The sequence below is a fragment of the Galleria mellonella genome, unplaced genomic scaffold (assembly GCF_026898425.1).
Source record: "Galleria mellonella isolate WM207_F2 unplaced genomic scaffold, CSIRO_AGI_GalMel_v1 utg270, whole genome shotgun sequence".
NCBI classification, from domain to species: domain Eukaryota; kingdom Metazoa; phylum Arthropoda; class Insecta; order Lepidoptera; family Pyralidae; genus Galleria; species Galleria mellonella.
The window spans coordinates 3,433,276-3,452,305 of record NW_026442062.1 but is presented as its reverse complement, the minus strand read 5'-3'; the positions used below and the strand labels follow the sequence as shown (position 1 = coordinate 3,452,305).

At 29.1% G+C, this 19,030-nt stretch overlaps 1 protein-coding gene across 1 annotated transcript in view; it reads left to right on the top strand.

The window, feature by feature from the left end:
* Positions 1–252: 252 nt before the first annotated feature.
* LOC113514259 (ABC transporter G family member 23) overlaps positions 253–19,030 on the top strand; it is a 65,943-nt gene continuing 47,165 nt past the window's right edge. The window contains exon 1 of the mRNA XM_026898296.3: positions 253–457. The gene's annotated coding sequence lies outside the window, so the exon portion shown is untranslated. The remainder of the gene's footprint in view (positions 458–19,030) is intronic.

Sequence of the window (19,030 nt, the reverse complement as noted above, 5' to 3'; positions counted from 1 at the left end):
TTGCCATAGCTGTCTCACTAGGGCGAGATGACGTGGCGTAATATCAATCATTTTTATGAAAATAATTTTGAAATAAACAGGTTTACGGAAATTCCACAAATACTACCTATTTTGTACTTGTCTATCCGTCATGTAATACGGAGTATTTGATTTTTATTATGAAATAAAACCGTATACGTATATAGTTACGACTTTTATTTCTTTAAAACGCTTTATGTACGAAGGCAAACTAGTCAGTCAGTTAAGTGCGCCTACGCATCCAAGTTCAGTGTTGCCAAAACGTTAAACGTAAATGGACGTGTTATATAATATAATAGAGAACGTGAAGCGCGCGTTTTTAAATCGAATTTAATTTTTCGTATTTGTGAATTAAATACTTTTTTTTGTGTCGTGAATTGTTCTATAGTGATTTTGTTTTATGCCAATATTTTTGGAGGGCTGTACTTAAATTGATACGGTATGTTTTCTAATATATATTTAGAATATTCGTATATTGGTAGCTTGCTGTTATTAGATTACGTTGTAACCAAATTGCATTAATAATATGCAATATCTAAGTGTATGATAAAATTCGTCGTCGTCATTTATAGAGTCATTTTAATAGACTGGGATAAAAAGAAACTTAAATTTACTACCTGTCTTTCATGATGATTAGTTGAGTTGATATAATATTATGAGGTATTTTTTTATTTTTGATACTTATATGTTATATTTATAATTCAAAATTTTGTGAATTTATCCGTATGAGTTATTTTAATAATATAAATTTCTCAATGGATATTTATTAATAAGATCCCGTTTTTATTACAAATTATTAAAGTAAAAAGATTTTTTTATACAAATTTTAATTCATTATAACGTAATGAATTAACCTTTATTTATTGAAGGCCCTATTGTTTTGTAAACAAAGCTGGGATATGTACCCATGAGAATCGGTATCGTTTACACCACGAGATTGTATTTATAACCTTGCTGTAAAGAATAATGAATAAATTATTTATAATGGAATATTTATAAGGATATTGACATAATTTCATTGATATAATTTTTAAGTGACCTCAAAAGGAAGGATGTTTAGATTATCTGTATTTTATTGTATGTTGTATGTTATATGATAACCTTAAATACCTTTTTAAAAATTTTATATGTACGTGTTATATTTTAATTGTAAACATAACTGGATTCATAATTCTGTTGATATATTTGATTAGTTAATTTTAAATATAGGGTTTAATCCCATGGTGATTTCATATTAATTTTGTTACAGTTTAAGCCAAATAAGATAAACAGCTTAACAGATTTAATTTTTTTAGTTTAGTAAAATTCTCAATTCTCAATCTAGCTATCAGTATTTTATTCTTAATCGATACATAGATTCACATAGTTATTATCAGACGTGTAGAAACAAGGAAGTTGGTAATATCAATCAATTAATTAATGAATCACTTTGAAATACCTATACTTTGTAGCAATAATTAATTATGTCGTTACAAAGTAAATTTAGGATACAAAGTGAGAATTAAACAAAATAATTCTAATCAGGTGACCAAAGTAATGTGAAACTCTGATTTGTTGCTATTAATGCGTATAAGGTAATGATATCTAAAACTATGGTATCTAAAATCTATAAAGACTATCTAAAATTCTTATGAAAAGATAATACTATGTAATATATGTAAGATATAAGGCAGGAGGAATTACAAAAAATACTGTCGGTCGGGTCGAAGTAGAACAGAATATAAATTTCGAAAATCGTTACTGAAACTTTTAGTTTCAAAAATCGGAACGCCACATTTGTACTAAAATTAGCCATAACTACATAAATCTACCTACTACCTACTTGTCTTTTTTTAGAAAAAGAGTCGCACTAATATAATGAAATTGTAACTAGACGATGTCTGTACATGGGAGATATTTAAGAAAACATGTCTTATGTAGAAACCAAATGAATATCTTTTTGAAATTTTGTCTATTTATCTGTATGTTTGTTCTGATATCACGCAAAAACTATACACCAAATTGGATGTAATTTTCACAACTATGTTCTTAAAAGTATAACTTAATAACTGTTGTATGTTTTAACTCGCCATCTAGAAGGAGTCTATTTCAGTGATCTTTTTTACTTCTGAAATTTACATTTACGTAGTGGAGGGCAAAAAGCTAGTTACTATCTGAATATACAAAAAAAAAAAACAGATATTCAGCTAAAGCGAGATATTTGTCTCAAATTATCACTTAAAGAAAAACAAAATCAAGTTTTTAGGAATATTTTACCTACATCGCTACTACTCGTAAATTATTTTTTACTTCAATGTACTATAGTAAACAAGTAAGTTTATTTTTATAAAGTAGTTTTTGTTAATATATTACGTGGATCATAATTAAGCTGATGGTCAATCTGAAGGAAAATAGTAACACAACAGTTGCCTATGGACAACAGCATAAACGTTAGTATGTCCATATTATTGATGTTATGTCCATATTACACTTGTAATATCGTATTGTAATTCCCGGTAATTTAAAAATTATAATTATATTTATTTTTTAACATAACATGTAATTGAAAAACAGAAAGTTAATTTAAAAATATTATTGTGTGTTTGTGTGTGTTATTTTTGCTTTTAACCGATTGCAAAAAGAACAGGTATTAAATTCGTCTGTATAATTTTCATGTGTATGTTAGACTATATTTTGTCAATTCTGAATTTATTTAAATAATTATTTTTGTTTTCGTTGAGTTTTATTCCCGTGTTTTATATCAATTTTGTTACAATCGTTGTTCTTCTAGTAGAAAAATATCCTAAATATTTAAGCGAATTAAATCAATTTTTGAAACAGCATAAATTAAAAACAAGGTAAATATTCAATAATTGCTATTATTGATAACGGATATATCGAAATGAAGACAAATTTCTTTCTGTAAGTAGGTTAACAATCATTGTTAATAAAAGACGTTATTAAATTCTAATTAGAAATGAATATAGTAATTGTATGCCATTTGATAAAAACGTTCGATGTAAATGCGTCTTATATGAAAAATTTATAATTGTCGATTCATACAATCAATGCAATGACTAACGCAGCGCCAGCGATCTCAATGACAATCAACAATATCTCACGCGATATCCTACGACCTACGATTTGAATCATCAAATCGCATTAGAATAAATGGTCTATTTGCTATCATGGGATAGTAAACAATGACATTATTGAACAATGGTATTTTTTCTAAAAAGTAAGAATTTAGTTTTGATGATATTGGTGTGAGTCAACATGGGAGTAAATAATTTTATTTAAAAATTAATCATAAAAATCGGTTCGCAATTGAGAAATCGTTATAGATATAGAACATCTTACCTCTTTATTCATAAAAACTAAAACCTTCCATAATTCTATTTTAACTATTACACTGTTTTATCACTTTCTTTCAAAATGGGAGTTTAGCGTAAAAGAAAGAGACAAAACAGTTTAATAGCTAAATTACGCATATGGGACGTTCGACGTTTTCATCTATAGGTAGATAGATAGATATTTAATTTATTTGCATTACTTACAGTACACAGATGACAGCATACTGAGATATACGAAAAAGACATAAAAATAATAAGGGGCTAGTTCTTAGCAGTGGCAGCGTGTGAGGTGTTTCATGGATATTTTGGTATACTGTGATCTCCATAGTGTTGTTCATGCCTATAAGTTTTTTGTCATTCCAAGTTGCACAAAACTGAAAAATAGTTATAACAAATAATATTATTACTTCGACACTAACAGGAGTTTTCCCTTCTAAGTTTTACTAATAATTTATCAGCCTATATATATCTAATTTTCTTTACATTATTAAAATGAGGTATGTATAATTAAAGAACATCAACTTTGTCTTAGTAATTATAGTTTATGCATTAATGGCACTTTATTAAATGAGCTATCATTTAAATATTTCACATAATGACTAAAATTGTTATATTACTTCATTATTTTAATGTAAAATACTTCTTATAATTATACCAGTTACTAGACGTTTTTAGAGGAATAGTTTTTTTTCTTAAAAATTAAGACCTGAGTAATTTATAAATGCATAATAAAGGTCGTTGAGGTAATTTGAAATTTCGCTTTTAAGTTTTATCATAATGAGGACTTTAACATTTATTAATATTTAGTGTTCTTAAATACTGATAGGGCCAATATTTATCTTTATGGCAGGTCTTTTACTGGGTGGGTAGAATAAAGCAAAGAAATATGACAGATATGGAAACTCCTTCTAGTTATTTGAACTTTATTACAGAGGCGTATATAATTTTGATTTAAATTTTTGAGTATCGACTGTTATACAGATATATGATATACAAGGTACGAGGAGTCTATAGCAGCCAAGAAGAGTAGTGACCATTTTAATGAACCTCACTGAAGTAGTTCATTGCAATAATAAAATGAATTTTCATTAACAAAATTAATTCAAATACGAAGAAAGTACATACATAACGCTTTAAGTAATGCGCACGTGACGTTCTCAGTGTTGCAGTTGTCCATAAGCTACAATGACCGTTTACCATCAAATGGAATGTATATCGTTGTGATTAAAAAAAAAGCACATACACCTACTTAGTTATCTTGGTAGTCCAGATGAGAGGACTGAACTGAGTTAATACACTACTGTTTCCTCACCATATCTTTAAACATATGTGGATAAGAGCCTACCATGAACATTTATTTTCGTCCAGTTTACGCTTTTATGTTAGGTTGTAAATCATGGCGCCATTATTTTCACAACGTACTATATCCGTAAACATTTTTTGTAGACTTGTTATTACCTAATGTAGTCAATTATTTTTATTGCTTGTTTGTTTTGTGAAGAATATGAACATACTTGTAATATAGTAGAGTAATGGGGAGACCTTTGCCCCTTTGGAGTGCGATGTGAAAATGAATTTGTTTTATTATTACTCCATAGCCCCGTAATAATTCTTTATAAAATTTGATATAATTATTTGCACTTAGATATTCTATATAGTACCGTCTAAAAGATTATTGTAACAAATTTATATCGCCAGTTCTTTTTTCCTTGAAATTGAACACGCTACGGTGTGTCTACATTATAAACACAAAACAAAAATTATAAGATGAGAAGGTGGTATATTTGTAATAGAGAAGGAAAATGCTCTTGTTTTCTATCTTATTTCCTTTTGTCCCTACTTTTTATTCTGGGCAATCTGTCCCATTCAATCCCTCTGGGATTGAATGGAGTTTAATGCAGTTTTATGACGTCAGCTGAAAACACTAGTATCATTTATTTTTAAAATTTTATACTGCAATGGAATGTGTTCGAAATAAGTTTTCAGTTAAATCTACTAGTTGTTGAATTGCGTGGAGCATCCTCAAGCTGCTATGTACAAGTACAAGGCTGTTTCTGTGCAGTACAAGATTATTCATAATTACACTTCTAGAAATACGAGGTTGGTGAGCGTGGAGCACAGATATCAAAATAATATTCGTGCTGGAGAGTAAATAGTGTATTCCTTGCTTAAGTTGTATTTACATTATTCAATCCAACATTGCACAATTGCAGTCTTTAGCACTTTGGCAAAGTCTATTAAAACAAAAAATAAGTGATTTCAATGAATAACGTACCGAGAAATTTATAGATATCCTACATAGTAAATATTGTGTGTTTACATATAGACTTTGCTTCGGTTTCAGTTTTTTAGTTCCTAAAAAGAAGCGGAAATTTCAATCGTTAGAAAATAGAATCGAAATATGAATGAATTGTATCGATTGTGAAAATCGATTTATTTGGAATTGGCCGTGTGATTGAGTAAAATTCTCACCACAAAAATAGATAATTAGAGAAAATGTTTCTTTTTTTGCTTATGTTTTTATGCATAAAAAATCGAAATAAAGCCTATTTAATTAAGTTAACCAATTTAAAGTACTAATAAAAAAAATAGTACTCTGAACAAAAAAAAAAATCCATTTAATTTCTGGTGCAACTTAACAGATCACTAGTTAGAGAAGAACAGGATAATGTAATTTTAAGATAGTTACACTATCGATTACTGTACTGTAGGTTGGATAATGTAATTCACGTTTTAGTGATATATTTACTATAGGTACTCATATACAGCGAGGTAAAGCAGGCAGTCTCTGAAACTGCGCTTTATAAATATGGAATTATTACGGCTCAGATTTTGATACTCTGCATACCCTTCTTGGGAGTATAAATACGTGATATCTTGAATGTATGTAAATGAAATGAATATATTAATTTTCGCTTTTCATAAGCTACGGTTTAAGAACATAATCAAGTCTCGAGTCCTTGTGATTTTACTAGACGCATTTCGTGCCTTTGTCCACGTGAATTAAGATAAAATGGTACGGATAATGCTGTCCGTCTATAATCTATAATTATAGCTTATTGGTATAGAATTATACGTCTATATTAATATTTGGCCGTGTAGATACATATGGCGGACATAACGCCATAAGGCGTTTTCTGCCTGTCAACCATAAGTAGTGCAGAGAGTATTGTATGTTATTGAATATTTAGTTTCGCCAACATTTCTATAGTTTGTTAATACATGAGTACGTTCTACAATGTTTATAGTTTGCATAGAGCGGGGATCGAACTCGCAACCTTCGAAAAGTCAAATAGTATGTTAAACCGTAACATCACATCACACCAAGGTCTGTCGGTCGGTAATAAAATCACACAATTATTAATTAATATGGGTTTTTACAATATCAACTGTTTTGTAATTTTTTTGCAGTTTATATAATAAGAGTGACAAAATTATGTGTTATTTAAACATGTCAAGGTGAACTTCATAGTAAAATCTAATTAGTACATTTAGTTCTGAAAATAAACGATCGTGATAAAGTACACATATGAACGACAAGATGTTATATGTAATATACTTACATTAAAGCAAATTTTGTTTTGCAACATGCAAAATTATATTTTGTAAAAAACATGGTAATTTCCATGACACTAAATTGATAAAAGACCATATTATTATAGGGTGTAATTGCTATTGAAATCGTAAAACAAGTATCAAAATAGGTTTAGAATTACGATGACATCGCTTAACATATACATATATAGAAAAAACTGAATAAAAAATATAAGACTTGTCTTATATGAAAATTATGGACGTTTTGTTTTTTTTTTCTACGTAACTTGTTGTTAGAGATATTATTTACTAACATTAAAATCGAGCGTAATAGTTTTTAGAAGTTCTGAAGACTTTAATAGTCTTTTACTATTTTACCTTATCCATAAAGCTGGAGTTCACCCTTATTTCTTGAGTACATCTCTTTCATTTCTACCTCATACATCTAGGCTGTGGAATGAGCTCCCGTCTTCACTTTTCCTCTTACAATATAATAATGAGAAAATTAAAAAAAATGTGGCTATAAACATTAAAAAGGTCGGCAACGGACAAGAAACTGCTCTCGCATTGCAGGTGTTCATGAGCGATGGTAGCCGCTTTTAATCAGGTGGACTGTCTGCTCGTTTGTCTCCTTAAAATTAAAAAAAAAAGATGAATCAAAAATATGGTACTCATAGTATGATCTCTTTAACGCAAATATAAATTTAATATTTCAAATTCAGTGTCAGGGTAGTTGACCTCTATTATACTTTGAACCCACACGGCGTCGTAATTCATGTCGTTAAATAAATATAAAGGAAGGAGAAATATTGCTGAACGCTCACAATTCACACGTCCCGCCATCGCAGATGTGACATTACGTGATAAACGAACAAACATTTGTATCATGGGATGCGTTTTGTAGTGTCATTGTGATTTAAGTACAATTTAATAATTATACCTCATTAGTGTACAATGATACACAGTTTTTTTTTATTTTTTTTTGTACTTATCACTTTGTGTATTTACCTCTATGATTATACTAATATATACTTATAATGTACCTGTTTCCGTCAACAGTACTCGTATGTCTAACGTTATTATAATATACAATAATAATTAAAATAAAATAAAATGAATTTAATTAAAGTAAACTTAAATATAACTATTTTTGGATAGACTTTTTAAGAATAGTCAAGGAACTTAGCTGTTGCTTTTTTCAAACAAAAGTTGAGTTTGCAAAAAAAATGGAAATAGATAAAAGGACTATCACAAAGTCCATATTGATAAAAACTACAATCAATCACAGTATTTTTGAATAGATCAGTTCCTACTAGAAGCACCCGTTCACGAGTATGACGGATGAGCCAGCCATCGTTGTGTTTAACCATATTATAGGGTATATATTGATAGATATTTATATCACTTTTAAAGAATAACAGAAGTGTCAAATTTGAATTTACTTCGGGGGAAAGCATTTTTGTATTATTATATTTCCTTTATTTATATTATTCCTTCTTACAAAGATTCCTTTTTTATGAAAGCTTTAAAACATCTCTCGGGCAGGTCCAGGATAGATTTTTGCAGTTTATTATAAAACCTTACACAATTTTATTGTTTTGTTTCAATAGGGTCTGTATTCTAAATTTACTAGAACCCGAATGTAATTAAGTTTAATTTAAAAATATATAAAATAATATGTAATTGATGAGACGTCATTAGAAGATACTCGTTGATAAAGAATTCGATACATCTCGAAATAAGAGGAAGCTCAAGATTGGAGTGGCAATGTATGAGGAGTGATATGGCCGACGACGGTCAATATTATCCTAAGCTTTTCCATTACAGGGGGCGTTATTTGGTCATCCATGATGGGATTTCCCTTCTGGAGTCGAGTAGAAGTATACTTATAGATTCTATATTATTTTATCTCAAGTTGTACTCCTAACTTAGTCGATTATGTTATTTTTAATTATTTTCTTATCACAGGTTGCAATTTTAGTTATGTTACAGGCATATCTCTGTTCTTTTTTTTATTAAATTATTTGAGTTAGGAAAAATAATGAGTAGTTTGAAACTATGATAGTATAACACTATGAATATCGATGAGAATGTTTTCTTTATGAAGGGACACAAAATCTTACTGAAAAAATATAGACTTAAATCTTGTTCCTGAGCAGCATAATTTTATTTTGACATATTATTTTTGTGATGATTGAAATAGATTTTTTTTTAATAAATGAATATATTTACAATTTTAATCTCTGATGCTGAATATATTTATTATTTATTGTCTTTAATTTTGAATCATACCTAAATTTGATTATACCATTTTATTTATTTTTTATACCAAAAAGTAATTAAAATATTCACATTCTAATTGACTTAGGACCGTTCTATGGTGGAGGTCTATATTTAACAATAAACAGATAGCGACTGATATAACGATATGATGATTCTAATAATAAAAGAAGACATCTACTGGCTAAGCGGCTTGGTATAGTGTTATATTTTGATTATTCTAAAATTCTGAAATTAAAATTTATCTCAATAAAGATTATTTCTATTTTTATCGTCTTATATTTACTTAAGCAGTTAGGCGGGCAACCTACGTAATGACGTCGATTAACGAAAACCGGTTAAGTTTTTGATGTTAAATGGACTTACAATAGGATGTTTCATATCAATTAGAATTTGTTTTTTCCTTTTATGATTTGCGTCAACACGTTGTACACAGTCCATGTTTATTAGTTAAAAATGAAATAAAGGAGGCCTCATATTATTTTATGAGTAGATATGAATTATGTAATACCTATTGATCAAAAAAATATATTTTGTCTTTGATATGAATACATCAATTATAAATTCAATATATAATTAAATTAATAACTTTTCTATAATCTAACTAACATAAATTATACTTTTTTTTTATACCACTGAGGTGGCAAACAAGCATACGACCCACCTGATGGTAAGTGGTTACTATAGCCAAAATACTTGTCGATATAGTATTCATTATTATTGAAAGACGGTTTCTTTTCAAGCAGAAAAGTCTGGGACACTGCGACCTTTCCATAATCTTTTGTGCTCGCCCTTTTCTTAAAGTTCGCTGCGAATTCCTATCAGTGATAGGAATTTTAAGATGTTTTTTGTAGGGATATTTTTAATCTCCTCAGGATAAAAAGTGTATTTTCCAAAGGAGATATATCGTTTATGTATGAGTGGGCTACAGCCACAAATTAGGCGCTGTAGCATTTCTTCTTTATTGTGACAAAATTTGTAACACTTTTTGGCCATAAGCTTAGTAGGGCCATATGCTTGTTTAGTTTGCAGTGTCCAGTGAGAGCCCTTTATAGACACATATATTATGTTTACTCAAAAGAATTAATTTCTTAGATTACTCTTTTCTGAAAACTTGGACTTTAGGACTTTCGAATAATTTTATGAACTTACTAACGATTAAAAACTATAAATAGTTTTTAATAATTATTTCGACTACATCCGGGAGTCTTGTGAGACTAGATACTGTGATGCAAAGCGCCGTACTCCTAAAGCAGACTTCTGGATGAAGTCAAAATCATTGTTGGATATGACAAACATATTAATATCATGAGATTCCCGTTATACATCATTAAAATAATAAAATTAAGTTTTAAAAATGATATTAATTTTGTTTTCTTATCAAAGTGCACAAGCACAAGTTATTGGTATTGTTGATTAGTAACTCAAAGACGATTTCAATCATAAAACAAAATAATACGGCATCAACACGAAAGTAAAAAGTATTGACTTTAAAAAAATAGTAACAAATCTATTTTAGAATTGACGAATATATTGCATGGTATACAAATTGAAAACTTTCTTTTGTAATATATGAATTAAGAATATCTATACAATATAATATCATCATCATCATCATAACATCCTTTAACCGTCCTTTGCTAAACATAGACCTTCCCCGAAAAGGAGGCTTTTGCCAATAGTTGCCATGCTTAGCAGGCGGGTTGGCAATCGTAGTTAGCCTTTGGTGATGTTTAAAGAGGTATGCTGCTGCCTATCCCTCAACCATTAGGCTCTCTTAATCGCTTCTTACGACTATAGTATATACATATCTAATAAATTGTCTTGAGTCTTTTAACTTTAAACTATGAAAAATATCAATGTTTGTTAAAAATAATAAGGAAATATCTTGGTCATAATCCCGCTGCGTACACATATAACACCCTACTTACAGGACACGCGCACCTTAAATATATCATTTCGATTACATAATCACAGTACTAGAGAGTCACGTTTTCTTTTAGCTAGTAATCCCCATAAAACAGCAGCTTTTAATGGTAGCTTCCGTTATCAAGCCACAAAATGTTGGAACAATATATCACCTCCCATAAGACTGATCACCACTATGTCCAGTTTCAAAATTAATTTACAAAAATTCTTAATTGAGAGGCAAAAGTTAGACATTTCAGCAAGTTACCTCTATGTTCCATTTGTCTGCTAGATAAACTGTCATATCTGTCTTTTTACTGTATATCTATCTATTTATTGTATGGATAATTTGGTAGTATTGTTTTATTGTTACCCTATTCCCTTTGGCCGCAACAGAATATCAGTGCTTTGCTCTTTTGAGGGCGAAGCAATAAACTGAGTTGTGATTATTTTGTATTGCTATGGCACACGCACAAACGAAAAATTGTATTTAGCTTTATGTATTTTTTTAATCATTTATGTTATCTCGCTTTTTTGTATATCTATGTTGTAATTTGTGTGCTGTAAGTAAGTAAGGTAAATAAATTATCTATCTATCATGATAAGAATATATAAGTAATACTGTAAATGGTTGAGTTAGGAGTAATAAAGAATATCGCCCGTAACGACAGTGGAACTATTTATATAGTGAATACATTTTAAGAAAGATTCTAAGTTTTATACCTACTTAGAGACATATAATACACCATAAGTAAATATTAATGTAATTTTTATTTTATTTGCTATGTTAAAATAATATGATGTCATGGTTACACGTTTTGTTTGCTATGGCTATATGCAAATTTTAGAAATAAAGTGTACAGTTTGCGTTGAAGCTAATTTTACATTGACATTGAGTTAGACATTAGCGATCTTAGTACAAAAAATATTAAAAACACAAAACATCTACCTATAATGGAAATATTTCATTAAATTCGGAGCCGAATAAAACAAAAACCTGATGTTAAAATAATTAAAACGAATACGTACAACGGCTCAAATGAGAGGCTTAATGCGGGAAAAAGAGTCCAATTTATATTTACATAATTAAAAAGAAAAATGCTATTGAAATAGTACAATTTTGATTGAACATTTCACGATATGGTAAATTTTTTCCTTCCACACGGAATATACTTTATATTTTAATTAGCTTTTGCTCACTATTTCGTATGCGTGGATTTCAAATGCAGGAAAATCAATTAAATAGATTACTTCTAGGTAGCATTTTAAGATAAAACATAACAGATTTTAAGTTAAATCATCAAAAATACAACTGTGTAAACACATCAAAGGAATTCCAGACTCTTATGATATGTCAAATCTACTGTCAGTTCGTAATGATTTCGAGATGAGAAAAACTGACAAGAAACTCAGCTCGTATTCTTTTCAAATACATCCACATCCAATTCGGTGTAGTAATATTTGCGTGATGTCAGAATAAATATATTCTTCTGGTTCTATTGGTTCTATCTATCTATGGCTTCTATTGGTCTTATTAAGACCCCTCATATATTTTTTTAAATATCTCACATGTGTAGACATCACCTGGTTACAATTTTATTATATTAGTAAGATAAAACTGGGAAAAATCACAGTATATAAATAATTTTTATTTTACAGATTCAATTTTGATAAGAACGTTTTCTTTCATTCATACGAAATTTGGTTCCGAAATTTTACAGCTGTTTTATGATAGGCCCATTAAATGTTAACAGTAGTGAACAGGATGCTGGTTTTATATTATATTAGTCGATTTTACCCGAGACTTTGTTTGTGTCGTTAGCCCTATCATCCCCAATAGTAAGTATATACTAAACTACATATATAGGTATATTATCACAGACAAAGCATATATAGTTAATTTTAAAACGTCGGCAATAAAGAAGCAGGTATGTATCTAGGTACTATTTACCTGTAAAGGCTTTTACGTCTCGTTAAATCCCAATTGTGTATTTAAAATAAAGCATATATAATTAACAAGGAGCGTGACCTAGTCATCCGTCTTGTAACGTTATACGAATGCAATATGAGACCATTTTTTTAACCTCAGGACATTATAAGAAGCGACTAAGAGAAATAAAAAATCATTTTTGTATTTTTTTTCCCTAACGCCAATTCATAAATTCCTCTCAGATATTTAATTACATATTACGAAGCAAGTGATAATTATTTTTAAATTATCTGAAGATAAAGTTGAAAAATCGGAAGTTTAATCAAGTATTGGATATTAGGATATTATTAATATGTAATTCTCTAAATGACGTTTAAATTGAATAAAATATAATTATAGATAACTCTAAGTTAGTTCGTTGATTATATTCATTGTAGGTTAAGGAAATCAAGGTTTCGGCCATTTAAATCTGGTTCTAGTTCTTTCAAGTTGTAAATTCCAATGCTATGCCAACTGATATTGATGATTCATTGCGATTATGTAAGGTTGAAACACGCTTGCTGCTACAAGGGTATTATGTGCATCGATGTGCAACTTATGAACAGTTTATTTTCTAAATTATTTCTGATGTTGCCGACTTTAAGTTAATTTTATAATTTAAGTAAATGATGTAACAGTGATTTGATGATTTTGAAACGATTTTCGAAGGTCACGGTTATATTTACGATGTAAAAAAATCTATTTTATCTTTGATACAACTTTGTGGTTACGTACTCTTAAAATTATCTCAGTAGTCTAGAGGTTTAACACGCCGCTTTACCTTCCGATGATCGTGGGTTTGATTCCTGCTTAATACAATAATTTGTATTCATGCGTGTGTTTGTTTGTTTTGGTCTAGATGTTCTCTATGTTTGTTTTACAAAAAAAGGTATATAGATAGATAGATACTCTTTATTATTTTCTCCAAAAGATTACAATAAAATGAATGATCACAGTGAGAAAACAATGGGCGGCCTTATCGCTATAAAGCTATCTCTTCTAGGAAACCTTTATATGGAGAGGAGTAATTATGAACAGTTTGATCAGAAATACCATTAAAAATTTGTCATTTTTAAATGCATTTGAAAATGTATTACATCCAATAATGTAAATATACATATATCCCTACACATTGTCATACATACACACACACACACACACACACATTTATATATACATGTTAACATAAATACATATCTACTTATTTTTTTATCTGTAATATATATGTCTGTAGTATTAGTTAGGAAATAGATGGCGCTGTATAATAAATCCAGTATTCCAGTAGTATTTATTTAAAGAAAAACATAAAAAAAATGTGCTGTACCATATTTTCAATGATACATACTGTTGCTGTTACTTCATCTCGAATAGATTTGATGATAATTTATTGAAATTTACTAGTGTACGTAACATTTTTTAAATGGCTTTCCGCAGTTGTATAACGTTAATAATACATATTATTATTGTAGTTAGTTACGTTCTAGTTAACATGTATGTTTGCATCGAAATATGATATATATCTATCTAGTTTTTATTTTATATTCATCACATGTAATGTGCTGTATCAAAAAATTTGCAATGAGCAGAAAACGTTGTTAATATTCCACTGCTGGGCATAATTCTTAAAGAGAATATAAAATATTCCGCGCAAACGATGTCGCAGACTTAGTTTAGGAGAAGTAGTAATAAACACTTTTATAAAAGGTGAAACCAGTAAAGGACGAAAGTACATTTATAATCATTTTTATAATCTGTGGAATATTACAAATTGTGGTAATGTGTTTTTTTTATATGTTACTAATAAGTTTTTCTTTTTAATAAACATAGAAGTGGACTCAGGTCTGTTATAATAAACAAAGTTTTATAAATATTAATTAAATACATGTATAGACATTTTCTTTGTAAATAATAAACATAGGTATATAATTGTAAATGTAAAAGAAGAGGTATATTAAAATTAAACGTTCATTGTGGATATTTCAAAATGAAAGTAGCAGTGTAAGTAGTGCAATCACCTTATAAAGGTCGTCGGGGGTGTGATGGGTACAGGCAAATTACAGTTCGTTGTGGCAGGAGGTTTGGGAACGAAGGAGAAGGGGGGGGGGGATTGTATGTTTATACAAACGACTAATATGACGTTTGAATTCGAGTGAAACCACACTGATTGACGTATAAATATAATTATACCCTTTAGGCTACATGTGCACGGTAATATCTCATAGTTAGCGATTTCTTGGCTATTTAATTCTTAGTTTTTTTATACCTTTAAATAGTTATGATAAATATTTATTTATTTAGGTACTTAACAACTTATAATAGTATCATTATCATCATTATATCAGCCGTTAATTGTCGACTGCTAAACATAAGTTTTGTCAGAAGATATCGCGCTTTGCAGGGGGGTTGGCAACCGCAGTTAGGCTTTTAGTGATGTTTTAAGAGGGACGCTGCTGCAAATTCCTTGACCATTAAGTTCCATTAGTCACCTCTTACAACATCCACAGGAAAGGAAAGTGTGGCCCATGCTATGCGGGGACCACATCTAAAATTATTGCAAAGCCTATAGTAGATTACCCCAGAAGTACATTTATGTGTTGTAAAAAATATTATATTTGTAGTAATGTAAATTACTAAAATACTTATTAATTTATTTTTTTATTTATTAAGATAAAAATTTCAGATATGGTAGGTACCTTATGAAAAAAATAAAAATTATAAAATATTTTTTATTTTATCTCTCCAACAGTTTGTAGGGTTGATCAGTATGCTGGATATTACAGAATACATTACGTGTTGCTAAAGATATTGGAATACAACTGTATTCACGGTTTTGTGTCAAAATTAATAATTGTTAGGTATTTAAGTCAGAATAAGAAGAATCAAAATTTATTCATAATATGAAGTTAAATATGTAATTTTTTAAGTTAGTTAAAAAATAGGCAGCGAAGCAATAACTAGAGTCTATTTAGATAATTATATTGTTTGAATGATTACTAAATACAATTGTTTAGATAATTATAGAAACTTTTGGTTGCTGTTAACTTTCACCTCCATTCGATCGCAAGCGATCCGTTGTCGATTAAAAGTCGCCGTGTTTGGACTGAGCTTAAAGTACCTATATTTGAATTATTATGAAGTTCAATGTCTGAAGTTAATCGGTTATAATAAAGTAATTAACCATACCTGGAATTAGATTAAATAGAGCATAAAATATAAGCGTTTGAAACCATGTACGGTTTGGTCTATGGCGTGAATATTCCAAGTACTATGTTTTAAAAAGGCCTTTTGAAATTAATATAAACATGATATAAAACAGCCCAGAATTTTTATCAATTAAGCCTGTTCTGATTACTTTTAAATGTACTGTTTTTTTAATTATTTTTTACTAGTAAATATTCTGATTAGTGCAAATCACGCCATTGCATGGCCTCTGTTGAGTTATTTAAGATTTAACAAAAAAATAACTTATGTGATAAAATTTATATGAGACCAATACAATCAACTAGATAGACAAACTGAAAATATTACTTATGACTCAGAAATCAATAACCCATTTTCTAGAACTCACCAAACGACTCAGTCTTATAATTTTGGCTATTCATTGTTTATTGCTGAACATTTCTCCCCACAGCAAGTAGCGGTCCAAAGATATTTGTATCCGGTAACATATTTAAAGTCGTCACTACATTTGTTATTTATATATTTATTTATTCTATTGCACACAATAAAACATGTATACAGGGTGGAATAAGTGGCCTATGGTGTTCTCTATCTCTAGTGAGGGTACAAAGTAAATAAGCAGAATGGGGTTACCCCATTTGTTTTCCTATATTTATTTAATCGACTAGGTGAACTTTACCAATGTGCTTACTTAGGAAATGTATATGAATATATGGTTACTATTAAAGAACCTTCTTCCCCATCGGATGGTTCTTAAAGTTATGTGGCCGGTCTATTGTCGGTTCACCTTACCCATTCTTTGGGATATATCGGTTACTTTGTTTCTATGGATATCTTTATTTTGTTTTCCAGGTAATATTACATTGCGAAAAGAATAGGTCACTGTCAATTTATTTCGATGGGGTGCCGTAGTTCTATAGCGTAAACTAACTTCATCTGTGTTTGAATCTGTATTGAGTGACAGGCGGGAAAAGAAAAACAAAACATATGAACAAGGAATAATTTTTGAACAAAACAAAATAATTTAAAAATTTTCCCGCCATTATGAAATTTTGATTTAAAGTAATATATAGTAGCGTCATCTGCACAGGGTTTTGCATAAGCTTCCCTAATTAGTTAATATAATGGTTTTCAAGAGATTAACGCGATCGTTTAGGTAAACTATGATAATTTACCTGAGTTATATCTTTTATAGTACAGGGATTTAGTAGTATAGAGTTATATATGTCATGAGTGAGATTAATTAACGCTATCATGTCTTTGTTTCCGAGGCAGAAGTGTTTTTTTTACCCACTCTTTTTTATCTTGGCATGACATAACCATACAACGCAAAAATTTTAAAGTTAAAAATTACTGTTAACTAATTATTATTAACAATAAATGATTAAATGTTATGTTAGATACCTAATACATTGAAAGGAGAAATAAATTTGAACGAGTTAGCAATTGTTCATAAAATGTTATTAGATTTAAAATGGTATTCGTTTTATGTCAAGTAGCAAGTAAGTATCTAGTTAGGTAGAACTTTTAGAAATTATGGACAGTAATGTTCAACGACTCATTATTCCGCCAGTCATAAAAACATTTATTTTGCCCACATATATGACATAAACAATATTAAAACTGGCGGGTTAGACATTTTAAGTAAATTTTTTAAAAAGGTTTTGTCCTAAGTAAGATACATTTTTAGATAACGTGTCAAAATAAAACATACACTAGATTTTAAGTTAGACCATCAGAAATACGACTGTGAAATCGCATCTAATTTGGTGCAGTAGGTTTTGCACGATGCTGCAACAAACATATTGACGGATAAAAATTATAAAAAAAATCAAAAATTCTTTTGGCTTTTATTACTTTTATCAAGATCTTTTATATAAATTTTCAAATTCAAAAAGAAATTACTATTTCTGTTTATATCTAAGAATGTAATACAGTTAAATGTAACACAGTTAAAGAACTCTCTTTTATTTATTTATATATTTATAATGCACTTGTGGTATACAAAAAAAACGTTACAATCATCAAAGCTCCATGCGAATCATCGATCCTTCTTTAGGTTAATAAATTAGCTTTGTTGGTATAGACAGCAGAAAAAATAGTATTACTCATTATCAGAAATTTTATTAAAAAAAAGGTTGTGAACAGTTTTAGTTTATGGTATTGAGCTTAAGTATTTTAAATTAAGATATTGAGATTGGCATAATAATTACTAAGCAATCTTTTGGTACGGATTTTAAATGATAGAATACTACTGAAATAATGTACTAAAATTCAAAGTATTTTTATTATATATACATTCACTTTTATGTGACTTTACATCTAAGACTATTGTTTCGTTATTTGTCTTAACGAAACATAAGAGTTCCTGTTCAACAACATATTATATTAATTAATTAAAAAGTTTATTATAATATGGCTGCCTAAAAATAATATTTCATCACCGCTTACGTTGAAGTTAAAAAATTTAATATATGCCGTTTCATAGTGTAACCATATAACGTTCTACTCTAACGAACATTAAATAATGTTAGAAGATAAAAAAAAAAAAAAATTGTTCGTCAATTTCTAGTCAAAGTTATTCAAGTTCTTAATATGGAAAATACCAGTCTTCTAGTAATACCAATAATAGTCATATCCGGCGCATATTGCTGGTCTATGCTAAGGGCAACCACTATATGTTGAATCATAACAGCTAGGTACATGTTATTTATATATATAATGGCTAACGGTTTTACCCATGATTTCGTATAAATTTTACATTTCATATATTGTTATTTTTTAAACAGTATAAGTCACTTCCCATTGA